Genomic DNA, 13,655 nt, shown 5'->3' on the forward strand with positions numbered 1-13,655 from the left:
TTCTGATGACATTATTACTTCATTTAAAAATACCTACAATTAATAAATTAACTGAACTATCTGTTGGGATGACAATGCAGGCACAACCTTAAAGACCCAAACATTGATCTCCTCCTGCTCCACATCTGTAACACTGCTCGTACTGGAGCTTAGTGAAAAATTATGAAACTTCTGATCGCATGGAAGTTTTCCATATGGGGAAAAACTCATATTTTTTAAATAAAAGATGAGAATTTTTTTTTGGTGAAAACAAATCAAAAGAAGTACCTTAGGGGTATTTACATGGAAAAAAGAAAGAAAATAAACCAAGAAAGATACCTCATTCAAATCCCAGCCCTGTTTGATACAGGGCAAGCACTTGATTCCAAAGGGCAACTTTACCAGAGATGGTGACCTCTACGGTAGTGCTGCTGGGTCACCTCATGGGACAGAGTGATGCGGTCTGTCTCTGCCCAGCCTCTGCTGCTTTGCAGGTCTCTCTCAGCATGTTAATCTGAATTACCACACTACAGGAAACATCTTCTGCTGAAACATTCTTGCAATATATTTGGATTACAAAAAAAGCATCTTTTATTTGGAAAATTGCTCCAGGAACTCCTGACCATCTCTGTACAAGGGAGCAGGAAGGCCAGAGTGAAAAAGCAAAGCTCAGCATATTGCCTGACCTCCTCTTGTGCACATACAACTATTGCTGGAGCCTAGTAGAAAGGGTAGCAGAACAACTGTGCAGCAGTTTGGTACCCACCAAGTAGCACTGGAAAGGATGCAGGTTTTCCATTATTCAGCTTTACAGTGTTTAAACTGCAGCAGCTTGAAATTTTTGAGAGAAATCCTCACCAGACTGCAATTTAGTTGAGTTCTTACTGTCCTGCAAGAGAAAAGCAGAGCAAGGAAAAAAAAACCACAAACAGAACAAATCCAGTATCTCTTTATTAAAAATTAATTGGTTCAAGAGCAAAAATCCAGAAAATGTCCCAAGTCAAACAGGACCAGTTATATTACCTTTTCATTCCTGCATTCCTGCAGGTTTGATTCACAGGCAAGGTAATCAATAATCCACATTTTTTCTTGATCTTAGCAACATTCTAGAGGTAGTACTTTCACAGGGATAAACTGTTCAGCAATTTCTTCAGTATATTAATCACAAGCAAGCCTTTCTTGAATGACAGGCAGCCCTTCTGCAATTTATCTTTTATTTTCTTTTCTTTTTAAAAAAGCAGTATTAAAACCCAAAAGAAATAGCCCTGGCTTATTTGACTGTTACTTAACTTCACATCCTTTTCACAAGACAAATTTACCTTGGAACCCAATCCCTGTGGCACCTCCATTTCCTCATATAAATTGTTATTTATCACAGTTCCTGCATTTAAGTTATAACCCAGTCTTGCTCCATTTTTAGATTTCACCATAAAAAGAATGCTTTAAATCAAGGTGAATACATTTCTGTTACTATGGTGGACATCACAAAGGCTTTTCCTGATGTCAGATATTCTCTAGCCTCTTAACAAATACCATTGCTTTTGTAGATGAAAGTTTTCCCACTGACAGGATATGTAGCCTTTCACCTCTAAGATGCTGTTTTGAATCCTGCCCTTTTCAGTTGCCAAACAAATGTCAAAGAGCAGCAATTTAGATTGCAAGAGTTGAAGGATCTTGATCTAATTTCCAGGGAAATTAGAAAGCATAGGAGACCATTTGGCCCCTTTTTTTTGAAGTTGGATTGGCCTTGCTTGCCAAAGAGTTAATAACCAAAAACTAAAGTTAGACGATCAGCTCAGTTATGAAATAAAGTGAACTTTTTCAGTAAGTCATGCAATTAAGTATCTTACAGATTTAGCAGACTTTACGTTTTGTCAGGGTGAGGGTATTCAGTGACCAGAAGCACGTGCTGCAGGTGTCATGCTAATGGAAGCTTTAATACCTTTGCTTTACCTCCTGCTAACAAGGAGCTAGTGACTACAGCATCCCCTTGTCACGTCATAGTTGTTTGCCTCTGTCCTGATGCCTACCAGTGCTTTCTTGAAACCAGCATTGGCATACAAGCAGAAAAAAAGGTTCCCTTTTTGCATTCCCAAACCATACCTACCCCATGTTTAAATAGAGTATTCTATTATCATGTTCTTCATGGGTGATTGTCCAGGAGCGGCAGTACTAATAAACTCTCTTGCCCTGTGCAATTTCATTAACCTTGTTCAATTTGTGACTATGAGCCTTGCAACATGAAGTGTCACCTCATTTTCTCCTATCAGGTGCACAAGTTAGTCATGCACAGTTTTATTTATAAATGTAACATGACCTTGTTTATCTGAGCCCCAGAGCCTTTGGGTGAGCACAGAGCCTGGACAAATGGGGATGCTGGCCCTGAGCATAAAGTCCAACATTTTCTGAGCACACTGTGCTGCTGTTACTGAGAGTAGGGGCAAGCAGACATCCTAACCAAAAGGGAAACCATAAGGAGAGCAAGCAGGAGGACTTAAAGTTAAATCCAAAGGCTTTGCACACACACAGAGAAACCAACCACCCACACACAAACCAAAGAAAGACTCTACCAAAACCCATACATACCATGCACGGAGACAGGGAAGAAAGAGCTGCTCTTTGGGTATGACCCATACTGTGCTGGGGCAATACAGATAGTGCAGTTGGCTCTTGCCAGCCCTCCTGTCACTGCTTGCCATCTTTACCTTTTTGAGGGAACAAAGGAGGTTGCCAGCTGCCATGGGACCACTCTGCCGAGCCATTATACTCTTCTGTCAGCTGCAGTGGGCAGACAATAGTGTTCAGGAATTTTCCATGTTTTGCTCTACAAAAACGTCTTCTTGGTTCTGGCAGGTTTCTCTCTTTTCTTCCTGGCAAATGCTGAGGTGAAGAAACTGCTCTGTTTCCCAGCACTATCTAGCACATCCATGAACAACTTCCCCTTGGCTCAAGCAGTCTCTCACAGACCTTTTGTTCCTGACATAATTATAAAAGTCCTGCTTTGTCTTCACAGTCTTCAAGCCTTTTTTGTCACATTTTTTGTTACCTTCCTGACATTTCTGGTTTTGTTGAGCTTTTTCCATAATTTTCCTATTTCTTTGGCTTTGTGATGTTGCATTGATCCTGCTGATTTATATTTTTTACTTTGTGTTTATCTGCTCCACACCCCAACGTTGAGATAACTGGCCATTTTTTGCTCATCAAGTACTACTGACTTGGTAATAAATATCTGGACGCCCCTATTAGTTAACTTTCCCACTCCAAACCTAAGCTGTTCAGGGCTGTGCTCGGTGAAGTCCATAGCCCTCCCTCAAAAGGTCAGTGAAAGTCATGTTTGTACATATCAGGACAGAATTTGGCAACAAAAGCTTAAGTTTTTCCATGCTTTACTTTCCGGAAACTTAAAAATAGAAAAAGAAGGAAAGATTTTTCCTAATCCACATTTCTCACTAGAGCAGAGATGTTTATTACCTTAGTGGTGCATGTTTTCACTTGGATCTGCTATCCCAAAATTGCTATCCAGATGGGTATTTCTTAGGAGATTAGGACGCGTGAAGTCAGTGAGTGTTTTCCGGGGACTTTCAGGGCCCCAACTTTGAGCGTTCACTTAGCTGCAGACCTGAGCTTGGTTGCTTTTCAAATATTTGGAAGGTAAATGGAACAATATGGGTTTGGGTAGTTACACTCATAAAAACATTCACTAATTTTGCCATATAACAAGAGTTGGATCAAGAGCTTCAGTCCCTTGGTCTGGATTCTAGCAACAGCTTACTGTGGGACACTGGAACACAAACAATTGCTACACTAACACAATGATCTTGAATTGGAAGATCTTATAAAAAGGCAACAGAAGATTAATTAGTACCATGCTATCCTCCATTATGCTGGGCTTAATGCAGGGAATGAATTTACTATAAAACATGAGCCTGACTGTGCTGGGTAGGCAAGAGGACATCCACTGAAGAGAGACAAGTAAGTCTTGAAATTCATCTGCAGGTGAAATTTTTCGTTTTCCCTGATTTTATTTACCACTGCATTAATTCGATAAATTCTCCATTCTAAGCAATATAATATCCATAGTTTTGCTCTTTATTCTAAAACAAACAAACAGAAAAGTAGGTGTCTTGCCTCAGTTTTTTGGGTAGCTAAATTGTATGTCATAGGTATGAGCACAATATCACCTTCAAATTTTTTCAGTTCTGGACACCATTTTATTTAACAGCATCAGTTAGGGCAAGTAACCAAGGCCAAGAGGTTACCTGAACCTTAACAGTTTTTTAGAAAACTGTTGTAAGATCAACAAGATAGACCTTAGGCTGCTGTATTAATTCAGTCCCATCAAAGAGTTTCTTACTCCATATCTGGTAATTGCATACCACCTGAAGGCAAACCTTTATTTTTGTGCTCTGAGTCCTGGAAACAAGATTGCAATATTTTTTATATTACTTTACTTGCAGATGTACTTTACTGAGGTCACGTAAACCAGTAATTTTTCATCAACATTCTGCCCGGGAGTTTGTATTCCTCTTTATACAACACCAACAACTCCACAGCTGCTTGCTTACGGGGCGCATTCACAGGCTGAGCTTCTCAAACAAAAGATTTCATGTTTTGTTCACTTTCTTGCTTTACTTTTACAAATTATCTATTTTAAATTGCCAGTATTGAAATGTGAAACAATTGAAACAAAACAGAAATATTAAAACTGGCCTAAGGATATAGTCACAGCAATATCTGTACATACAGCCTACATGGGAACTGTCTAGCCCTCCAACAAGATAAACATTATTTTTCAAGAAGAGTTGATATGTGCTGGGGGATGCATATACACTGACATTTCATCCTATCCAACTTTTCATAAATGTTTCTAACAAATCACCCTATTGAAGAAGAATACAGGTTCATTCAAAACAAAGCATAGTGCTCGTTTCTGATTGTAACATACATATAATAGTTTAAAGGAATTATCATATATTAGTAGCAAGGGCATGATGATACTTTCCCATGTTACCTGATAGCAAATTAGTAGGCGGTGTTTGCAATGCCTTTCATTTGGCGTTTAGTAATTTCTGTAGAATGCATTTTACAGACTTATTAAAACACACTCAGACTTTGTTAATAAAAAACATTTACTCTGAAAATAGAAGTGTGATGGCTTCTGATGTAGCGTTGCACCTGCAGCAATGGCAAACAATATGGGAATGTACAGAAACCAGCATGAATTTGTTCTTATCTCCCACTACCCATGGTTTATATTTAGAAACAAGAAATCATGACCAAGGCCATTGTTGTAATTCTGAACTGTGCTCTGCATGTTTGAACATGTGTTCAAAGGCAAAGTTTACCTAAAAGAAGCAGTCAGACCAAGATCAAACACTCCCCTTGCAGGGAGCAGGAAGCACCAAGAACTTTGCACTCCATGAGTTTGAGGTTCTGCTGCGTCGCTTGGTGTGCAGCCTCTATGCTGTATGGAAGTAGAAGAGAAGGCAAGGACGGTGGGAGGGTTTCACAGGTGGCTTCTGCTAGTCTAGAGCAAGTGGAAGGGGCAGAGAGGAGAGACAAGAAAGTGGGTCTGAGTGTCTTTTGTTCCTGATTCCTATGTCAAAGTGTCTGAGAGAGGAGGGTGGGGACAAGAATTGCCAGTTGGTACTCAGAGTCCCTGCTAAGCCAGAGGTCCCTGCAGCCTTAAGCATCCTCTTAACCTATCCTGCTTCTGACCCACACTCCAAGCCCCAAAAACTTTTCCTCTTCTGACCCAGATGCCCCATCCCTCACCTCCCTGCACTGCAGTGACCCACTAAGAGCTCAAATGACCTAACTGCATTCACTCTGCAACTCTTTCCTTTGTCTTCATCACCCTCTCTCCTTCCAGCTTTCCTCCAATCCCAGTTCTCCCCACTCCAGTTTCAAATACCCCACTTCCCCTTCTCTCAAATGTCCTGTAAGTTAATCACAGTGCCCTCAGCTTCTCCAGTTCAGAAGCATCTCCTCACTTAACCCTCTTCTGTTTCAAATTCTTAGTCCTGACCCTGCAACCCACCCAGGAGCTTCTTACCACCCTTTTCTCACTCCTCCCATCACCCCCAGTCCTCTATCCTGCTCCCAAATTCTCTTCCAGCTCACTCCCCACCCTATACACACTCTTTTATCTGCAACTCCTTTCCTGCCTACGCACTTGCCTCAGATCACCAAACCCACTGCGGCTTTTTAGTTGTTCTTGCTCAGCTTTGGTGATGTGCCCATCCGCTATGCTCTTCCCCTGTAGCTGGGTGGTCAGCTAAAGCCTTCCCCTTTCCTGGCTGTCCTTGCAGGATAAAAGGAAGGAATCAGAGCTCCTCCTTTATCCAGGATTTCAAAAGCTCAGTCTGCACTTACAGATGTCAACAAGAACAAAACAGTTTTCAAAAGAAAACAGTGAGGTGAGATAGAGGATGTAGGGTAGTCGTATTTATCAAGAAAAGTCTCTGTAGTCCAGGTATCTGTCCCTAATTCATCATAGGAATGGAGACTGGAGAAGGGAATTTACCTAGGGGAAGAAGTAGGGCAGAAAGCTTTGGGCAGGTCAGCATTCCCCTAAGCAAATCCCTGGAAGGGTAGAAGGGGTCAGAGCAGGACATCTCCGTCTCCCTCAAGTCTGTGTTACACTTGTGTTCTCCAAGGCATCCAGAGAATCACAGCTCAAGCTGTCCTACATGTATCACGTGTCAACCCTGTCTCTGGACAGAAGGAAATGGGGCCCTGGACCCCCAAGTCCTTGGGAATAGAATGAAGCAAGCCATCGGGGACGTAACAGAACCAACAGGGGGAATTTCTGGTTTGGATTTTGAGAAGTTTGCAACACAGGCCATAAAAATTTCCCCAGAGCTATGTATGAACAACTGCACTGCAGCAGCCTAGTGTTAGTTGTAGGACTTTATGATGGCAATTGGAGAATTCCTTCATGTATATTGTTGCAAAATGGTACTGAGCAATATTTATGAGCATATCCTTGAACATTTTTCCACCACTGAAAGTGACTAATCCTGTGCAGGTTTAGCCAAACTTTCTCAGAATGCCAGGCAGTGCTGAGGAGCAAAGCAGTGGGACCACTGCATGAACTACAGTGTAGCTGTTAGCACTGTTAGCAAGGACAGCTGGCATGAGGGGGAAAAAAAACAGAAAGAAAACCTGTTTTCCTTCTGCTTGAGTAGAATTTCTTGACAACGTAAAATTCGTTCCTTAGAGAAGAAAGGGGCTCCTCACTATGACTGAAGAGGAGTGATTTCTGCTGACAACAGGCATCCAAATTCTGACGAAACAAAACAGCCAAACAATCAAGATATTGTAAAGAGCACTACACTAACAAACTTAATGTATTTACAGCAAATGGCTAGGACATACTCAGAACACACCAGATTCTTTCTCATAGATGTCACGTGCACAGACACTTCCCTCCTCATTATTGTACATGTGATTTGCAAATTCTTGTGCTGGCATTACTGAAATATCAGTTTTAAAACAACAAACAATATTTCCCCACATGCCAAAGAAAACAGGAATTTTAACATCTTAAGCCTTCCCTAGAGATGGCAGGATTCCCTTGGTTTGTGTGTTACTCCACAGAGTTGCATGTTACGCCAATGTGAGGGAGGGACGACTCCTCTGGTTTTTTCCATTTATTTCCCAGTGAGGAGCTCTTTGTCCACAGACTCCTGTGACAAGTCTTTTTGTGTCCTGGGGGTGCTCATCATTCATTTCAGAGTCTGCTAGGTAGGACAGTTTTGTACAGGGGAGGGAAAAAAAGGAATTGCATTTGCCCAGTCTCCTGTGGCAAACAGCAACTGGAAAGGAGGAAGCATGACAGGTTAAGGCTAGTTGGGTCTCCCTGAGCTTTGGTCCTTCTTCAGGAAACTCCTTTCCTCCTACCAAGCAAATGCTTCTGCACCTTATCTGCTCACCTCTCCGTGGAGTCTCTGGTTTCCCTCTGCCACCAAGGTCTGTGTGTGGGCTGCTTCTTGTGAAGGATGAATGTTCAGCTCCAGCAGCAGCCAACTGACCCTCTGCAATCAGGGCACCGCTCCTCTGCCTGACTCTGACTCAGAAATGCCTGGGGGCCCTTCTACCCTTGGCGCTTGGCTCCTCTTGCCCCAGGTTTGTCTCCCATCACACAGTGCCATGCTGGGCTGCCAAGTATTCCACTTAGGTAACACTTGGCATTTCCAGCCCCAGGGCCTCAGCACTGACGCAATTTCCAAACTCATTTTTTAAAAAAGCCACAAATATTTTTAATTCCTAGCAACTGAGAAACCCCAAAAGCAAGAAAGCGGCATTCTTCTGCCAGGAAGGGAAGAGGAAAGGCTGCAATGGGGAGAAGAAGGGTAGATTGAGAACTGCTTCATCTTTCTACTCCCTCTTCCTTCTCTTTAAACTTGCTGGTAATGCAAGGTCAGGGGAGAGGGCAGAAAGAAAGAGAGGAGAAACTAGGGTAGGGGGAAATAAGTTCTGCAATCCTTTCTCCAGGAGTAGAAGTAGAAAAGATCACAGAAAGCAATGGCTGCAACTTTCTCTCTCCTCTAGCTTCCCACCTCCATAAACCCCATGTATCAGCACAGGTGAGAGACAGATGTTAGTAATGTTTCCATTTCTTTCTTTGTTAAAAATAAATAAACAGAGGCATAGTTAATGGTTAATGCTGCTGAGTACATGGAGCAAACAGTTCTCTTTTCCCATCTTGCCTGTAGTTTAATTATGAACTTAGGCTGCCTTCAGGCTACAAAGGGCAAGAAAGCAAGGAATACATATATCCAGAAATGCAGTTAGTGTTTGATGTCTCTGAGCTAAAAAAAAAAAATAAAAAATGTGAAGAATAAAAGCAATGTGCAAACCATGGAGCTTGGAGTCAAGGGGAGAAGAAGCAAAAAAGGGTCTGAAGATAGCTGAGCAACTAGTAACATGGAGAACTTCCAAATTCAGAACTAATGCTAAGAAGTAGGTTCTGTGAAGGTTGTTAGTAAATGACCTTCAAAATATTTACAGATTAAAAAATAAATTAATGAGCTGTGGGTGCTATAGGCATAGCACCAAACAAGTAAGGTAGGAGGAAAAAAATCAAGACCCCAGGGTATGGAGTCAGGAGAAGGACAGAAAAAGCCAGAAACCCTGTGATGGTGCAGAATGTGGTGTATCCCCACACTCCTCCAAAACACATGGGAAACTTCAGGATTGCCTTGGAGTATATGGTGATCTGAAGCACTGAACATTGAAGCTCAGTATTTCTCTGTCAGGGAGGTGAAAGCAGAGCTGAAGGACCACATTGGATAAGGGTGCTCATACAAGGCTGACACTCAGCAGTGCCATAAGCAGTCACTGGACAACTTCACAGCCACAGAGAGCAGGATGCAATTCCTGGTGCTGCAGGAAGGAGAGGGGGGCTTCTGTCCCCGTTATTCCACAGTGGAAAGGGACAGCATTTACAGAAGCCTGCCTGAAGGGGAAGAAGAATTTGGAGCTTTAGTGCAAATAGAGCCCAAAATATTTCCTGTAAGTGGTCCACAGTTTTTTGAGGCTCAAAGTGAATCAGAGCTCCTAATCTCAGCATCACAGCAAAACACATGAGATTAAGGTGTTGATCCAAAGTTCACTAGGCATCAGAGAAGTGAATTGGGCTTGCCTTTGGGTACAATAAAATACAGGTGACTTGCATTAATCAGGAATAGGAGGCGCACACAAACTAGCTGACTTCACAGAACATAAAAGGTCACTGGCATTTCAAGAAGCCATAAAACACAATGAATAGCATAGATATGCTCAAAGTTGTTAGGAATGCAAAATTAATAATTACAAGTACCTGATAACATGTAGGTAGCTCGCTTTTTGGAAGTCAGGCAGGTAGGTAGTCAGGCCAGTTTCTAGGAGAAAGTCCAGGGAATGTCTCACATAGTTTAACACTAGAAGAATAGAGTACCCCAACATCAGACTGCTGCTAGAAATCCTGTGCATCAAAAGAACTGTAGATACTGAAGAAACAGCACCTGCAGACTCTCAAAACATCTAGCTGATGCAGAGTAAAAAGGTACCCTAACTTCACCCAGTTTGTAGAACTCGGAGAGCTGTCTTCCTGATCTGTGCATTTCCCTGTATCATCTAGTGAAATCTCCTTGTTAACCAGCACGAGTGTGCTAAAACAATTAAGTACTAGGTGAACACTATAGGAAGGATACAGTTTTGATGGGGAAAAAAACTGACTCCAAAACCGCTCCAAAAACTAAACCAAAACAAAACCCAAAAAAAAGAAAAATCAAAATAGCTACTTCACAGTTTTACCCCTTTAATACATAAATATTATATTTAAATGTAGATACTGGTATACAGATTACAGGCAGTAATATTTACATATGCATCCCAAAATCCAACTATTTTGATACAAAAAGAGTCCTTAAGCAACGTGAGTTAAAAAAAAAAGCAACTTGTGGCACAGCACGTGATGACTTTGACATGGTGATATATATTTAAAACTAATACTGAAGGGAGGGGGGATAAAAAAAAAACTTTCAGTGATGTTGGAAGAACAGCCCTTGTTGTTAGAATAACCATGGACTTTCAAACAGGAGCCAGAGTGAGTTATTCAAGCCCCACTGCACATCTATAGTTTACGAAAGGAGAATTCAGGTACTATTGTGAAATAAGGTGGAGATAATATATACTCTTTTCTTTGGTTTTGGGATCATTAGTGATCAGATTAAAAGTGGGATGAATTAATTCTGAGGAAAAGAAAAGCATAATAGTGTATTAATGCATGGTCAAAGGACAACACACTATTAATATAATTATATACTTGTTATATTACTAATTGCAATGCCTTATTAAAAAAAAAATAAATCAAGAAACCCAATCTTTTCCTTATCAGAAAGCTGACTAGTGGGATTTTCATAAAAGCTGTTATGATTTACATACATTTTTTATTAAAATAATATTTTTTTGGCCAGTCTCTTCTCTATGAAGGATCTGACCACTAGTTGGCATTGTTACTTCACTCAAATAAATAGCCTTTGGACGAGGTGTTCACCTACAAAAACCCACCTCTGTATTTTTGAGCTCTAAGTTTCATTTAGCAACTTCTAGGAAAGGTGGTGAGGCAAAAATGGAGGAAAAAGTAACTGTGATTGGAAAATTATTTCCCCCCCCACACCCCAGGTATCTCTTTCAGGGAATTTCTAGTTCTACCTTGAATTCTGAAAGAGAGACTGAAGCAATATCAAGTGCATTGGGGAAAAAGAAAGAAAAAAAAAAGAAAAAAAAAAACCCAACCAGAAACAAAATCCCCATGCCATAGTCACATGTACTTAAGTGGTAAAGTCCAGGCTGTGAGTGTAGACTCAGTGGTATACCGAGGTCAGGAAGCTTAAATAACAGAAACACAACTCTGGAATGCAAACATGAAATAATAGCACCTTATACCCCTGTGAGCTGCTCCTCCAACAGGCCAGTGCTACAGCAGTGCCTTATGTTCTGTTCTACCAGCTCTGAGCCACTGGTAACAAAGCAAGTGACATCTCCTTTGCATGGAGTTTCTGTTTATTTTTGGAATAAAAGGAAGGGGTTTTTTCCTCATCTTTGCAGAAGCAGCAAGGTGCTACCATTGTGAGTTAGAGTGCAAAGAGGCCTTTGGGGCAGAGTCTGTCCGTGCTGGCTCCCAGAATCTGCTCAGCCCTGAGTCCATTTGATCTGCATCTGCGTTACCACACACAGGATGGGATGAGGGGTTCCTCCTGACTGTGCTACCCATAGCTCTGCCATGCAATACTGGGGAGCATCTCTGGGGTTCAGCAACACAATTGGTTACAGAGGTCCCTGCAGACAGGCAAGTGGAAAAGAGAACAGGCTGTGTCTCTATGCCCAGCCACTGGGCAAAGGAGAGGGGATTTTCACCTTTCTAGGGCTGATGTTGACACAGTTAGTATTTTGCTTTAGCTGCAAATCAGACTTCCTTTCAAGTAAAGTTACCATTTCAGTTACATAGAAGCAAGCTTTCAAAAATACCCACTTCTCAAAGGAAAACGAACACAACCTGAAAGAGCTGCTGCAAAACAATAAGGAAGATGTAATCTCTATAACACTGAAATCCTGGCTCGTACACAAACCCACAGACTGACACTACCAGCACATTAACTATAGTGAGTCACAGAAAGGTTCTCAAATTAAGTCTTCATCTGCACTACTGACAGACTTTATGGCCTTAGGTATGTCTCATCTTCTGAGCTCTAAAATGCGCATTAACGCTTACCGGCATTAGAGAGATTAATTCATTAGTGACTGCAAAGTGCTAAGTAAATGTTTACAACAATTAACAACCAAGTAGGATGTTTTCATCACCAAAACAAAAAGAAATGTAAAATGCAAGCAACACCAATGTGAATGGTGGAAAATAAAATTAAAGCAAAAACTTCCTTCCATTCTAATGAATGTTTGAAAGCCAAAACAACAACAAAAAGCAGTCAATCAACCAGGCTGTGGTTTTGAGTAACCTGAGTAGCTTGACATCAACTCTCTAAGAAACCACTGTAGGCTGATATGTAAGAAAATTTAAACAGACTTTGCAAATGCTTTACATACACAACTTTGTAAAGTCTCATGATAGAAAGCAGCTGATCCCACAGTATCCAAGATATCCCCTATTGCTCTAGATTTAATTAAATTAAACCACTCACAAGATTTTGCTGTCCCACAAGGCAACCGTGGATGATCCAGAAACTATAGTAAACCATCCTCAGATTTTCCACTATCAAACATCTTAGCAATTGGTTTTTTTTGGAGAAGCTATACATTAGAAACACTCGGTGGGTTGGAGTTAGATGGAATGCTGCTTAAGGTACCCCTGTATGCAGTCTGATCTCACTCTTTGCAGCAGGAGGCAACTGAGGTATGTGTGGTGGCTCCTAGTTTATAACACAGACTGGAGTCTGATATCCAATTGTACTCATTATCAAAATCTATATAAATGCTGTCCAAATTATTTAGCATTAAAAGCTTCCATCCTTTGAAGATAAACAGGTTAACAAGCTTTAAATTCATTAATTAAGTAAGGCTTGAGGAATATCCTTCTAAGCAGCATAAACATTGGCTCAGCTAACATCTCATGCCATCAACGAAGAAAGATCACTAGCAGACTCAGGCCAAGATGCTGTGGGAAATAAGTGGAAGGCAATAACAGCTGGGAATATTTGGCACATACAATAAAGTTTTGAAACTCTTTGGATACTGGCTTTCCAAACTCTCTCTCTCTCTTTTTTTTTTTTTTTTTAACCCACAAAATATTTCATTAGCACTTGTATGAGAGACAAGGTCAACAGCACCCAGGTGTGCTATGACATTGTTACCTGCCGTGAGATGATACAAACATCCCCCCTCTTTCCTCCTGCTCCCCCTCCAATTATCTATTTGCAGAATGCATGTAGTAGCACATCTTCAGAGCTAATGTTACATATCTGGGTAGGAATGCATATCTGTCTGTGTATATTGCAATTAGAAATCCAGTCGTCTTAAGGTGCTTTTCTGATTAAATGGACTTTATACAACGTGCTGTGCATCTGTCCTGCCTTGCATTTCCTCATGGCTTCTGAACACAACAGGCAGTTTTAGCCACATGTGACGGATGGGGTAAGGAGATCCCAAATTCCTGTAATGCTGTGGAAGATCTG

This window comes from Falco cherrug, chromosome 13 (assembly GCF_023634085.1).
Source record: "Falco cherrug isolate bFalChe1 chromosome 13, bFalChe1.pri, whole genome shotgun sequence".
Lineage (NCBI taxonomy): Eukaryota > Metazoa > Chordata > Aves > Falconiformes > Falconidae > Falco > Falco cherrug.